This window comes from Anser cygnoides, chromosome 8 (assembly GCF_040182565.1).
Source record: "Anser cygnoides isolate HZ-2024a breed goose chromosome 8, Taihu_goose_T2T_genome, whole genome shotgun sequence".
In the NCBI taxonomy this organism is placed as follows: domain Eukaryota; kingdom Metazoa; phylum Chordata; class Aves; order Anseriformes; family Anatidae; genus Anser; species Anser cygnoides.
In genome coordinates, this window is record NC_089880.1 from 9,755,695 (window position 1) to 9,768,228 (window position 12,534).

General features: G+C 54.6%; 1 long non-coding RNA gene across 1 annotated transcript; it reads right to left on the minus strand.

The window, feature by feature from the left end:
- Positions 1–2,230: 2,230 nt before the first annotated feature.
- On the minus strand, positions 2,231–7,936 carry LOC106041533 (uncharacterized). The gene is made up of 3 exons (XR_010833136.1): positions 7,412–7,936; positions 4,524–4,753; positions 2,231–2,354 (listed from the first exon to the last, which is right to left on the minus strand). It is a non-coding gene; the product is annotated as an uncharacterized lncRNA (long non-coding RNA).
- Between the last annotated feature and the right edge of the window lie 4,598 nt (positions 7,937–12,534).

Below are 12,534 nucleotides of genomic sequence, written 5' to 3' on the forward strand. Positions count from 1 at the left end.
GGCAGAAAGGCTGAGACACACAGCAAGGAGAGACACATTCCCTGAGACGAGGCCAGAGCCTCTACTTGTGGCAGCAAGGCGATAACCACACGGAGCTGTGACTGCTGCCATCCTCTGCCGCCCACCCTAGCCGGTGGCATGGGGCCGTGCAGCGCTTTTTGGCAGGAGCGACAGCCATTCTCTGCCGTTCACTGCTTCCTTGCTGCCCTTGAGTCGCTGTTAAATTTGTCAGGAGTGATTTATGGCCGTGTCAGCAAGCGGGACCCAGCCTGCTGGGAGGATGCGGGAGCAGCTCCTGAAACGCGGCACAGGCCGGGTGCCTTGGAGAGAAAGCAGCTCTCTGAAGTCTCACTGCCCCGGCGTAGCTCTAATTGCTCTGTATTTCACAGCTTCTGACATCACCCCTGGGCATTTCCTACACCTTTCAAATGCTGCTGAGTCTGTTTGGCAAGGCTGAGATTCAAAGCGTGCTTAAGGGGGGGTCGATACCTTCAGCATCTCCATGGCATGCCGAGATCTGACGCGATGCGCTGCCTGCCCAGGGATGCCACAGCCCCCACCTCGCACAGCCACCGGGGTTTGCTGCTTGGTCTCCAGTCTGGGCGCCTGCCCCTCCTGGCCCTGGATAGGACTGCTGCTGGTGACCACGTCAGCCAGCTCTGAGGGTGAGGGTGAAGAAAATGCCCTTGGGGATAGGAATTGCTGCAGATGCTCAGGGTGACACCGTGCTGCAGAGCGTGCCCAGGGAGGGATGGGAGCCACTGAGCTGCCCATGGGCCCCCATAGGGCTGGGGTTCCCCTCCAGGCTCGGAGTGAGACCTTTTGCAAGACCACACCTTACACTTTGACAATTCCCCGGAGAGCTCAGGTGGGGAAGGATGCATCGTCGCTCCCAGCAGACCTTCAGAAGCAGTAGCGGGGAGGTGACATTTTCCTTCTGCTTTATCGCCGAAGCAATCTGGACAGAAAGCTGCTGTCTGTTGGAGTGAAATGCCACAGCTGCACCCAGCTGACGCGTATTGCTCATGGAGAGAACCCCTGTAGCCACTGATAAATCTATAATCACCAGTACAAACAGCAATAGAAACAACCCCACACAGGAGGCTGGGGGAATGAGTCCCATCTCCATGAAGTGCACCCACGAAAACGCAGACTAGAGCTGCTCTCCAAACTGCCGTACCTATGGGTGAATATACAAAATACAAACCTGGTGAATACACCAAATACAGCCGACTGCTCTTATCGTTGTTATTGCTGTCATTGTTATTACATATCACTTTTTAATTGCCTGGCAAATTTGCAATAGCTTGGAAAAAAAAACACAAAGGGAGGCGTGTAATTTGAAATGCTAAAGAGAGCAAGAGTAAAGACAATGAAAACGCACCGCATCTAGTGGAATTACTGGAGAGGTGATGAGGACATTCTTAACCTTAATTATTTCAAATCAACTCATTTTGTAGAGTGTGTAGGTTTATGAATCAGATGAAACGTAAATTGATTCATAATTTCCCTTAATTTTCTGCTCTTTGGAGAATTTAAATCCATATTAACATAACCTGGAACAGCCAGTTACTAAGAGACAGGGGAAAATTAGCATGGGCGAAGCTGGCAGAGTGGCATTTCGAGGCGCTGCAGCCCACCTGCTGCTTGGAGCTCGGGGCTGGGGCTCATCAGCGCAGCCCCCCCACGTCCCCAGCTCCTGATTGCTGCCAGCTCCCTTGGGGACAGCCTTCCACCCTGCAGACAGCTGGGCTTCAGGGCAGGGAGGCGAGGAGTGACCCAAAATGTCTCCACACCTTCCTATAGACACTTGCCTTTCTTTCTGGGTCGCTGCCTGGGGATATCCTTTTTTCCCCTCATTCTTTTTAGGTGGTCTAGGATGACATCCTCCGCAGGCATACATTGGTAGGTTTCTCTCTGCTGTTGCCTCGTGCAAGTATTTTTGCTTCCAGGGCTTTTGTCTTTTTAACATTCTCCTCATTATTTGCTCTCTCAAAGTTATGCTTCTGGTGCATGTTTTCTGCTACCCAAAACTGCCCGTTAAGGGAAGTGTCAAGGGGAAGAAGGGAAGAAGTCAATCACACGCAGTGCTGGGATTAAAAAAAAAAAAAAAAAGCAAGGTTCATGCTGTCTTCCTTGGTAAATAAGAACTGCACAGGAATTTTGACAGCTTCTCAGAAAATATTCCCCTGCGGGCAGGTTGCCAACACCACGGTTAGAAAGTCAGGCGGGGAAATCCAGCAGAGACGCCCTGCCCGCCGCCCGGCAGCCTGCAAAGGGACCCCTGGCCTCCGGAGCACTCTGCAAACCTGGCACCGGCATTCGTCTCCTCCGTGGGGAAAGGCAAAGCTTCCCTTTGGGAAATAAGAAAATGCAACAGTTACCAGTTATGGGAAAAGCAACGGGGCCTGGGGGACTGCGGGGATGTGGATGCCCAGAAGCAAAGCTGCTTCCTCGCTCGCTTTGCTGGGGCTGATCCCTCCCATCTGCACCTGCAGGCTGGGGGGGGGTGCGGAAGGAGGTTTGGGGGCAGCAGAAGGGGAATGCAAGATATTTCCGCAAAGGAGAACAAAGCAGTGCCGCCTGAGAGAGGCGCAGTTGTGGCATGGCAGGTAGTGTTGGAGCTCTTTGAGGCGATGGCGTTATTGACCCGGTGGCTGAGCAGAAATCGGCCCCCGTTTGGAAGGAGCAGCGGTGGAGGCAGGCAGGTAGGCCAGTGCCTTCGCAGGGCTGTCCCAGGTCCTAGAACAATCTGGGTGTAGCGACAGGGAGGTCTGATTTCCTGGCACCTTTCAAGCATTGGCAGCTACCACCAGCACCAAGTTGCCCTCTTTTTTGCCCTGCTCAGGAACATTTCACTGCAGCCCGCACCCGTCCTGCAAGCTCTCCTCCTCGAGCCAGCTGCAGAAGCATCCCAAGGGGGCGTTCGCCTCTGAGCCCCCCGTGCCAGCACAACCCTGGGCACCCCCAGCCTCGGGCCAGCACCGCCAGGCTCCGGGCTCGGCCCCGGTTTGCATTTCCCTCCGGTGACATTTGGCTGCGAGTCGCTAAATCCCGGTGCTTTGTGCCTCTAGCAGTAAGCCTGCTTTCATTTTAAGCGTGTTTAGAGAGGCTTTGGGCAAATCTCACCCACACGGCGAGGTTACCGGGCCCTTGCAAGAGCAATGGGGCAGCGGAGTGCCCACGTGGGAAGTGCCACCAGGTGCAGGAGGGTGCCAGGGTTTGTCCCCGGGTGGGACGGAGCCAGGCTGCCTGTCCCCAGGAGGCAGGCGTGCTGGGGACAGCAGCACACCAAGTCCCCGCTCCGTGTTGGTGCGAAGGCCTCGGGATATCTCTCGCAAGGCAGCTGCCAGAAGGGCAGCAGCTGTAGGCAGAGTTTTGGGATTAAGAGCACGTGGGGTCTGAGAGCCAAAGGGTTTCACAGAACCGATGCTGAATCCAGTACAAGGGTTTATTTAAATCAGAGGAGTGAAGGAAATCTCCATTCGCCCACTGCTGGTGGAGAAAGGGCTGCGTGGGTACGCTCTCGCCCATGCATTAAGCACGTCAGGTAAAAACACCAGATCACAATGATATTAACTCAATAGAGCAGAATCAATACTGGAATTCGGTTCAGGACGGAGGCATTTCACGGCTGCCTCTCCCACGTACAAACACACATTATGCCATCAGCAGAGCAGTAAATCAGCATTTCTGAGACCAGCTGCCCAATTACCAAGGCGGTTAGATGACAGGAACTGTAAATTGGATGTATGCAAATAAATAACATGAGACAGGAAAGTAAACACCTCTGAGAATCACTGAAAGACCCCAGGACCAAGCCACCACCGGGGCAGCTAGCCTGGCATGAAGACGCATGAGGCTTGCAGCAGGGAACATGCTTGGATGCCCCCAGTGCTCACCCACCTTCCCCATGACCCCACCAACTCGTGATGCTCATGCTCAGGAACAGGGTTAAATAAAAAACTGATCCCTCCCCTCCTCCAAATTCTCATGTATTAACAATTACCTGGCACGTGGGGTCAGGCAGGGCAAGGTGGGGGCTGGACAAAGGCAATACGAGCTGCTGGGCTGGGCTAAATCCCTGCAGGGCTTTTCCGAAGGCAGGACATGATGTGCCTGGTGCTGCCCAGAAAACATTTTCTCCATAGGTGGCTTTTCTTCTCCTTCATGTCTGTGGACCCGTGTGTTTCTGCAGAGCTACAAGCTGTGAGCACACACCAAGGCCAGCTTCGTGCAACCAGTTTGAAGGTGAGGTAACAAGTCTGTATTTCCATGTCCTTGCTCGGCAGTGCTAAGAAATGCCAGTTCTGCCTAGCATCTTAATAAAAATGTACATTTTTAATTGCTTTCCTCCAAGTACAATTTTTCTTCCCTATCCTGCTTGCAGAGAGGTTAAAACTGATTCAGAGGGGAGCTGGAGAATTTGCAGCTCTGGTGATGGGAGAGCTCAGAGCACATCCGTGCCCAGAGAGGTGAGGAGGAAAAGCAATTTAACTTGTGTGTGTTTGCAGAGAGCTTACCTGAATCAGAAGGCACTGTGAACGTCCGTGGGGAGCAGAACTCCTCTTCCACTTTTTTTTTTTTGAAGATCTTCTGCTCAACTTCTTCCTCTGGCTTTGGTTCCTTATGCCTACCTTCCCTCCACCTGCTGCTTCCTTTCTCCGGGGGTCTGTCCGTCCATCCATCCATCCACCCCTCCCTCAGGACAGCCCTGCTCACCACCTGTGGGCAGGTTTGTGGATCTGGGGGCCTGGGAGGATCACGGAAACTTTCTGCTTGGACACCGAAAACCTGGGTGCACTCTGACCCCGAGCGCCCACCTCCTGGATTGCCAACTACTCTCACACACAACATGTTCACTGCATTTTTCCCCACTAGAAGTTTGCTGAATTTTCATTGCTGGCCATTGCGATGTCTTTATCAGCCGCTGTAAAGACCTATTTAATACCATACATCATCTCCCCACACAGGCGCTTAAAGACTGCAATCATATTTCTACTTACCCAGCTCTTTAATAAGCTAAGCAGACTGAGCTCCTTAAATCACTCATTGCTGTAAGGACAGCTAAAGAGCTTATTATCTCGGAGACTGTGCTCAGGGACAGAAGTGACTTTCGACCTGGCTTCCTACGGAAAACGGCGCTGGCCCCCGGGCTGCCTGCCTCGTGCCCGTTTGTCTGCCTGTCCCATCCCATTCTCGCCTTCCTCCTTCTCCCAGCCCGTTGCACCACGTCTGGCAGAGGGACCAGGTGCCACCGAGATGTACGCAGTAGCAGAGGTGGGCAGAAGCCCCCTCGCTGCCTCTCCTTTGCCCTGCCCAAACCGCAGGAGGAGCAGCGTGCCCATAGCCCCCAGCCCTGCCCCAAGTCCCTGGGTGCTCCCAGGCTGAGCCTGGCACTGTGACACCAGGAAATCTCCTGCTGAAGAGGGAGCGGGTTAAACATAACCCCATAGCCATGGGATGAGCCCCACGGGACAAGCTTGGGAGCTGCTCCTGGGGGAAAACACAGCACAGCGAGAGCTGCGGTGCTCAGGGTCTGACCACCAGGTGCTGGGGGGCACGGGTAAGCTCCTGGAAGAGGTGATGGGCACCAGGAGGAAAGGTTTGTTGTCTGCAGGGTCAACGATGCCGTGCTTCTATCCCCGTGCTAGAAATTTAAATATTTCATTACCCATTTGCATCGCGGGGACTTCCCTGCAAACCTGGCCTGAGGGCTGGCCCGCTCCCCTGCTTGACCCCAGGGCCTCGGCTTATTTTAATCCCGGCTCGATAACGTGATCAGTGCTGACCACCGGTTCCACCGCCTGCTCTCTGAGCCAGCAGCAGCAGCTCGCGCTCTCATTCCCTACCGCTTTCGGGTTACGCAGCCGCTCCCCCAACCAAGGGGTTGGGACGGTCATTAGCGTGCAACGAGGAGTGCACGCACCAGTAACCATGGCAACTCCAAGAGCACCAGCCTCCCGCTGGAATCAGGAATCAAGCCCACAGGGAAGCGCTGAGGTGGGAACGATCCTATCTGCTGAGGGCTTAACATATATTTTTAAAAAAAAAAGAAAGGGAAGGTCTGAGATACCCCAGTAAACCGGGCAATTTGCAGCCCAAGTGGGAGCTGCTTGCTGAGACGTCAGGGATGGATTTGGGAGAGCATCCCTGTCCTTATGGCTACGTGTGCTGTCCCGGGCTCTGTGCGCCACCTGATCACAGAGCACTACTTTCCAAGAGCTGTCCCCGTCCTTCCCGGGGAGCATTTTACCCCCACAGCTGTCTGATGGAGCAGCCTGCACCTCCCTGCCCAGCAGAAGGGGAGGGTTTGGGCACTCAAACCACTCAGCCCCCAGGGGCTGACACGGCCGGAGCAGGACATCTCTGCTCTCCTCCTTCCCAATGCTTATTTCCATAGGGACTGGTCTTCTCTAGGAAAAAATGATGCTGTAGCACAGCTCCCAGAGCAGTGATGCTCCACAGCAGAGGGTTCAGACAGAGATGCCTGGAGCATCCGTAAATAATGCTGGAAAAACAACCCCGCCAGTCTGGGCTGTCTCAGGGTTGGGTGCCACTTGACTTTCACACAGCTTTTAGATAAAGCTGTTTGCTGCTCTCTGTGCAGGCATTACAGGTTTCCCTGTAAATAATTCAGGCCCTCTCTCTGACAATCCGGCACATAAGGACTTCCCCTCGCCATGCTGCAGAAAGCCTTTGCTCCGCATTCCTGAGAGCTCATCACCTCATCAGTATTTTCCTTATCAGTTACATAATTGAGAAGGCGCAGAGTCACACCGCCAGGGAGAAGTTATTAGATGCCACCCCTCCGCAGAGCGGCGAGATGAGTGCTGTTTATCACTGCTGGCAGGTTACAAATACGGCGGGCCCGTACCACTCTGCAGGCACCCAGGCACGTGCTGCTCCACGCCTGGGGTCTGCTTACACGGCACAGGGCAGGGATGCCATGCTAACAATGCGCTATAAATACCCGACAGCTGGGGACCTAAAGGAATGAAGCTCCTTCTTGTTGTTTCCCAAAGAAGCTGCCTTTCCAGAGCCCGCTTTGGCGGCGCTCCCTGGGATGATGTTTGCCCTGCGCCCCGGTGCTTTCAGCATAATCAGGCCCCGAGCGTTCACGTGGGGATCTCTGCTGCTGCTTCTCTGCTTCAAAGAGATCTGGGGAGGGAGACTGAAGGGGAACAGGGCAGGAACATCTGGCAGCTGCTGGGAGAACCAGCAGCCACATTTGGAGGACAGGATGGCCAGGCTCACCCCCAGCAGGGGCAGCCCACAAACAGCTCCAGCTCAAAAACCACATCGTGCATCCCCCCATCAGCTCCAGGGACAGCCCTGCTGCCCAGAAACAGCCCCAGGATGCACCCCACACAGCCCTCCTGCTGCCCAGGTAACACAGCTCCATGCTTACCTTTCCTCAAGCACATCTGTGCACATCCAGCATGCACAGAGCACAACTAAGAAGCAAATCTGCACATCCCAACGCCATCAGAGCTGACATAGCACAGGCTCTGGCTGCAGCAGAGGATATTTCCATGCACTTTCCTCACCGACCCAGGGGACGCCAGCCCTGCACCTTAGGGCCCTTCTGCCAGCCAAGGCTTGTCAAGCAGCACACGCTGCACCACTCGTCACATACAGGACAGGTGGGCACCGAGCCCCAGCGCACAGCCCAGCTCCCGCTTGTCTGCACACCAGGGAAAACACAGGCAGACAGCATAACCCCCAGACCTCCAGCTTCTAAAGCAGCAGGGGCTGGGGAGCTGCCCTCCTGCTAAATGCCCTGCCGATTATTGGCCCCAGCTGTGCCTGCAGCTGGGGGCCCGGGCGTGCACAGGCTGCACGGTGGGCACGCAGGAAAAAATTGCAGGGCTTGCAAGCATGCTCCAGTTAGTCAAGTTTTTACCAAGAACCCATGTACTTCAGCTGAAAAAATCGTCAGGAAACTTTTTAAGTATGAAAACCAAGAATTCTTTTGAACACCTGAGATACAGATGCTCGTGGCCCTCTCCTGCCTACCAGAAGGTGGTTCTGGTGCATGGGGTGTGATTTGCAAAGGCACTTAGCGTGAGCCTGGAACCTTGATCTGAATCCAAATTAAATGTGGTCTTTTTTTTTTTTTGGCAAAAGAGGCTTACTTCAGATGAGTTTTTATCCTTGCTGAGAGCACTTTGTCCTTTGCAAATTACCTGCAGGCTGGCAGTCCGTACATTTATTATGCAGGTATTTAAAGGACCTCTTCCAAATGGCATGGAAGTTCATCCCCTACTTTCTGCTCCTAGCGAGCCATGACACATTTCTTTTCCACACGCATTCTGTGGGAACAAGCAGATATTCTCAGGCATTCACGAATAAAAGGATCATAAATACTGATGCAGCACACCACCCAGAGCCACGTGCAATAACCCTGCACCCCGCTAGCCGAGGATGCAGTCCCCTCGGGGCAGGTGAGCTGGGGACCCCCGTCCCTTCCCTCCTGCTCCCATCCCTCCCAGGCCATGGTGCACGGCCGGGGTCACCCCCACTTTGCTTCCTGCCGGAGGCAGGCAGGGCCAGGAGCGGCTGGCAGGATTTTCTCCCTTTCAGGAGCAAACGATGAAAGATAAATTCTCTTTGGCCTGGTGCCCAGCCGCCTTTGAAGGCTGCTCTCCCCTGCTTTATTGTCTCCTTTGATGCGCTTGCTTTGATTCGAGCAGCAGAGGCTGTACCAGGGCCCTTGCGCTTTCCTGGCAGGGAGGGCCAGGCGGTTCGGGAGGGGGAGCAGCATCCCGGAGCGTGGCTGAGCTGCTCTCAGCTTTGTAGGAGCGCCCTGCAAGCGAGGGATGGTGCTGGTGGGGCTGGCTGCAGACCCAGACTTGTGTCTTCACTAGCCCATTGGGCTGTGGGATCAGCCCTGGGGCCAGCTGGGCGTTTAACACCGTGCTCCTGCTCACTTTGGGGCTTCCCAATGGGAAAAGAGTGCCAACTGCAGCAGGCTGGGACAGAGACTGGTAGCAGTGGGGTGCCACCAGAATTACAGCCGTGGGGCGGTGCCACCCCACTTCCAGGTACTCTGAGGTCTGCCTGTGCGCCGATTTTCAGTCTGTGAACGGCACACGTTGTACGGTGTGTGCGCTAATCAGCCTGACGGGTGACACCACGGCGGGTGCCTGTGCGTAAGTGTATCGTGTCAACACATTCACTTTTATCAATCAAGCCTGTAAGTACATGGAAAAACCTAACACGCAGGGTTTGACAGGATTTATTTCCCATTAAGGCACACAGACTGGAATTCCTCCTCTCCCTGGCGAGGAAGGCAGGGCGGCAGCTCCCGCGCCTGCTGCGAGGCCGTGCAGTGCCGGGGACCTGTCCGCCTGCGTTTCCCCCATCGCCATGCCCCACGTCCTCCCGATGCTCTCAGCACCTCCCCGGCAGTGAGCTGCCTGTGAAAGAAAGCTCCTTAATTCGGGAGCGTTTCGTTGAATTCAGACATTTTGTTTTTTGTGGAAGTCGGCGTTGTGCCAAGCAGAGCCTTTCCTCCGAGCAGCTCGTGCCCTCTCCTGTGCCGCCGGGCTCGTAGCCGCTGCTCCGGAGCCAGCCCCGTGCCACCATGGTTCCCTGCTTGTGATGAAGAGGAAGAGGAGGCAGACGTGGGCTGGATCCCACGTTCCCCTGTCGCAGAGATCTGACTTGTACTGTCTGCCTTCCCCCGGATTCGCAGAAGCCAGAGCCCCTGCAAAACTCGGGAGGCAGCAGAGCGTAATTAAGGGAAAGGCGAGCTGCAGATGACACTGGCTCTGGAGAGCAGGGCTTCCCCCTCCCTCCCCGTGCTTTCTCATCGCGCAGGACGCCTGCTGGGGGCATGAGTCACGTTGTTTCTGGTGATGGATGAAATTAGCTCCGATGTGAAACTGGAAATAAAAAGCCATTCACCAACAAGACAGCTGCACCGGCGCAGGGCTCAGGGCAATGATCCTCTGAGCCTCTTTCTGCTCTTGCGCTTTTCACGAGCAGCTCCGTTTTAATTAGATGGGATGCAGTTCTAAGTCAACTATAAATGATATTATCAAACTAATAGAGTGTGATCATGGCCCGGCTTTTATTGGTCTGGGAGCCGCCGCTGGCTGCCATGGGAACTGTGTATTTCACAGCGCGCCTCGGCTCTGCTTCGTACAGGCTGACGGAAGGGGAGGGAAGAGGTGAAGAACCCTTCAAATTCCCTTGCCTTGCGGGGATCTGATGGTGTTTTCTCCCCAGAGAGCCACCCACTGGGACCTCTTCACCCTCCCTTGCTGTGCCAGGACACCTTCAGCACCGCCCTCCCTTTGCCTGGCCGCTGCCCTGCTGCGGCTCGGCTGGGCCAGGACTGAGAGCAGTGAGGAAGGGAAGCAGAGAGAAGAGGGAGGACCCTTCTCCCGAGCTGCAAAGCCCACGTCGGAGCTGAATTGAGCAGTGTGTGCCCTGGCTCTGTCCCCAGAACAAGCCCCCTCTGTCCCCTCTGCAGGAAGCCGTGCGTGCCGCAGCGCCGAGCCCCGGCACAACGCGCCTCTGTACCAGATGGAAAGGGGAGCCCCGAGGAGCCAGGCCTTGTGCAGGATAGCTTCATTATAACTGTAGGGCCGGAGGGTTTCTGCTCTGCTGCCTGCCCCAGCCCTCCAGAAAGATCTGCCCATGCTCCCTGAGCGAGGGCGTCGAGCATCAAACCCCACGCCCCGGCTGAGGTCTCCTCGACGCAGCCCCAGCTGCACTGATTTCTTTTTGCACGGGACTAATTTTTTTAATCAGAGCGATGTAGGACATGATCAGAAGCAATCAAAGGCTGGCAGACTAATTAATGTCAATCAGCACGGTTTATGGGTATCGGCCTTGTCAATCAAACTCGATACTGTGTGTTGGTAAGATCGCTTTCGCTTCCAAAGCTAACACCGTACAGAGAGTTTTTTCTTTCCTGAGACGCTCATTAAAACAGTACAAGTCCTTCAGGAACCCGTTAAAGGACACACTTAAAAGTTCTCAGGCACTGACAATTACGGAGAGGTGCTTTGCTAAAGCCTGCTGCAGATTAAACGCTGAGCTCGCTGCCGTGCTCCTGGGCGCCCTGCGAGGTGCAGCTCAGCCCTCCTGGGGCCGGCATGCCACCATGCATGTGTCCTGTGAGGAACCAGTGGGGGTCCTTCCCAAATCCTGAAGCTGTCCTGTGTTGGGTTTTTTTTTTTCCAGTTTTGCAGTTGTGCTTGGCTTTCCCTAAGCTTTTTGCATTAAATGGCCCAAATCCAGCTACAGAGACGCCTCAAAGCGAGTGAAGACTTTATGTCGTCTGCTTTTAAAGCAATTACAGCCGAAATTCATTAATTTTCCCATATGCTTGGTGTTGATTTGTAGGTGTCATAAAAGGGGATGCGAGGTGAAAAGTGCTCGTTGCCTGAGCGGTGCTGGGGGAACACCTTCCTCCCCTTTTCGCCTTCCTTTGGCAGAGCCCCAAACCCAGGGCAGCTTTGCCTTGTCCCTTGGGAGGTCTTACCGTGGGGCTGGCGGCATCGCATTCCCAAGAGAAAATACCTGCCCCACTGACTGCATGGTGCTTAGGAGGCGTAGGGCTGGGGTTGCGAAGCCGCCCTCGCCTCGTGGCGGTGGTTGTGCCAGTTCCTTCCCACGCGGAGCTGCAGAGGATGAGTCTCCACCCTGCCGGCTTTTATGGGCCTCCCTGGCTCTGAGAAAGCCCGGAATTTGTTTCAGCAACATCATCAAATATTATGGCTCAGCCAGCAGGTCTCTAAGTGGCCACCGTTAAATTTATCTGTTTGATTGCTGGGCTCACATTATTAAACTCCGGAGCCGTATAACTTTATCCCTTCTGAACAGCACACGACGCTCTGCCACAGACTGTCGGGCGGAGATGCCTCAAGGACCAGGCACTCCGGGCTTGGATCTGGTTGCGAATGAGCTGGAAACTCATTTGCTTTCCCTCCCCTCGCTGCAATTCATTTGCAGCCCAGGTAGCCCCAGCGGGCAGAGCCACTGTCGAGAGATTGCAGCTGTTCGAGGGGAGCCAAGCAATTCCTGCAGCTCTGTTATCCTCATGGCACAAAACCATGCAGTGACATTATGGTGGAAGATCCCTTACCCTGTTAGTGCTTGAAGAATCACATTTTATCTAAGCAAATGCTTAATTGCTCCTCGTTGGACACCGGTCATGGGACATTAGGCATCAGTAAAAGAAGACTCTTAAAATGTGAGCTGAGTGGTCTTTCTAGCTCCGCGTGATGGTTAGAGATGCAGAACAGATTTGCTTTGCTGTGTTTTGGTTTTTTCATTTGCAGGTCGCTGGGCTACCACATCTCCTGCCCAAAGCCCTGCCACCGAGGATGCTTCTCCTCCGAGGGCTGCTGTCCTCTTCCCAGGGGGAGGTCAGGAGGAAAGTTTTATGAGGATTTATCCTTTATTTAGTGTCCGTGACTCTCCTGGTACAGCTCACTGCCTATTGCCCGTTCCCCCGTGTCCTGGTACATATAGGTAAAGATTTATGCTATTCCAGGTGCCAGACTCACCAGAAAG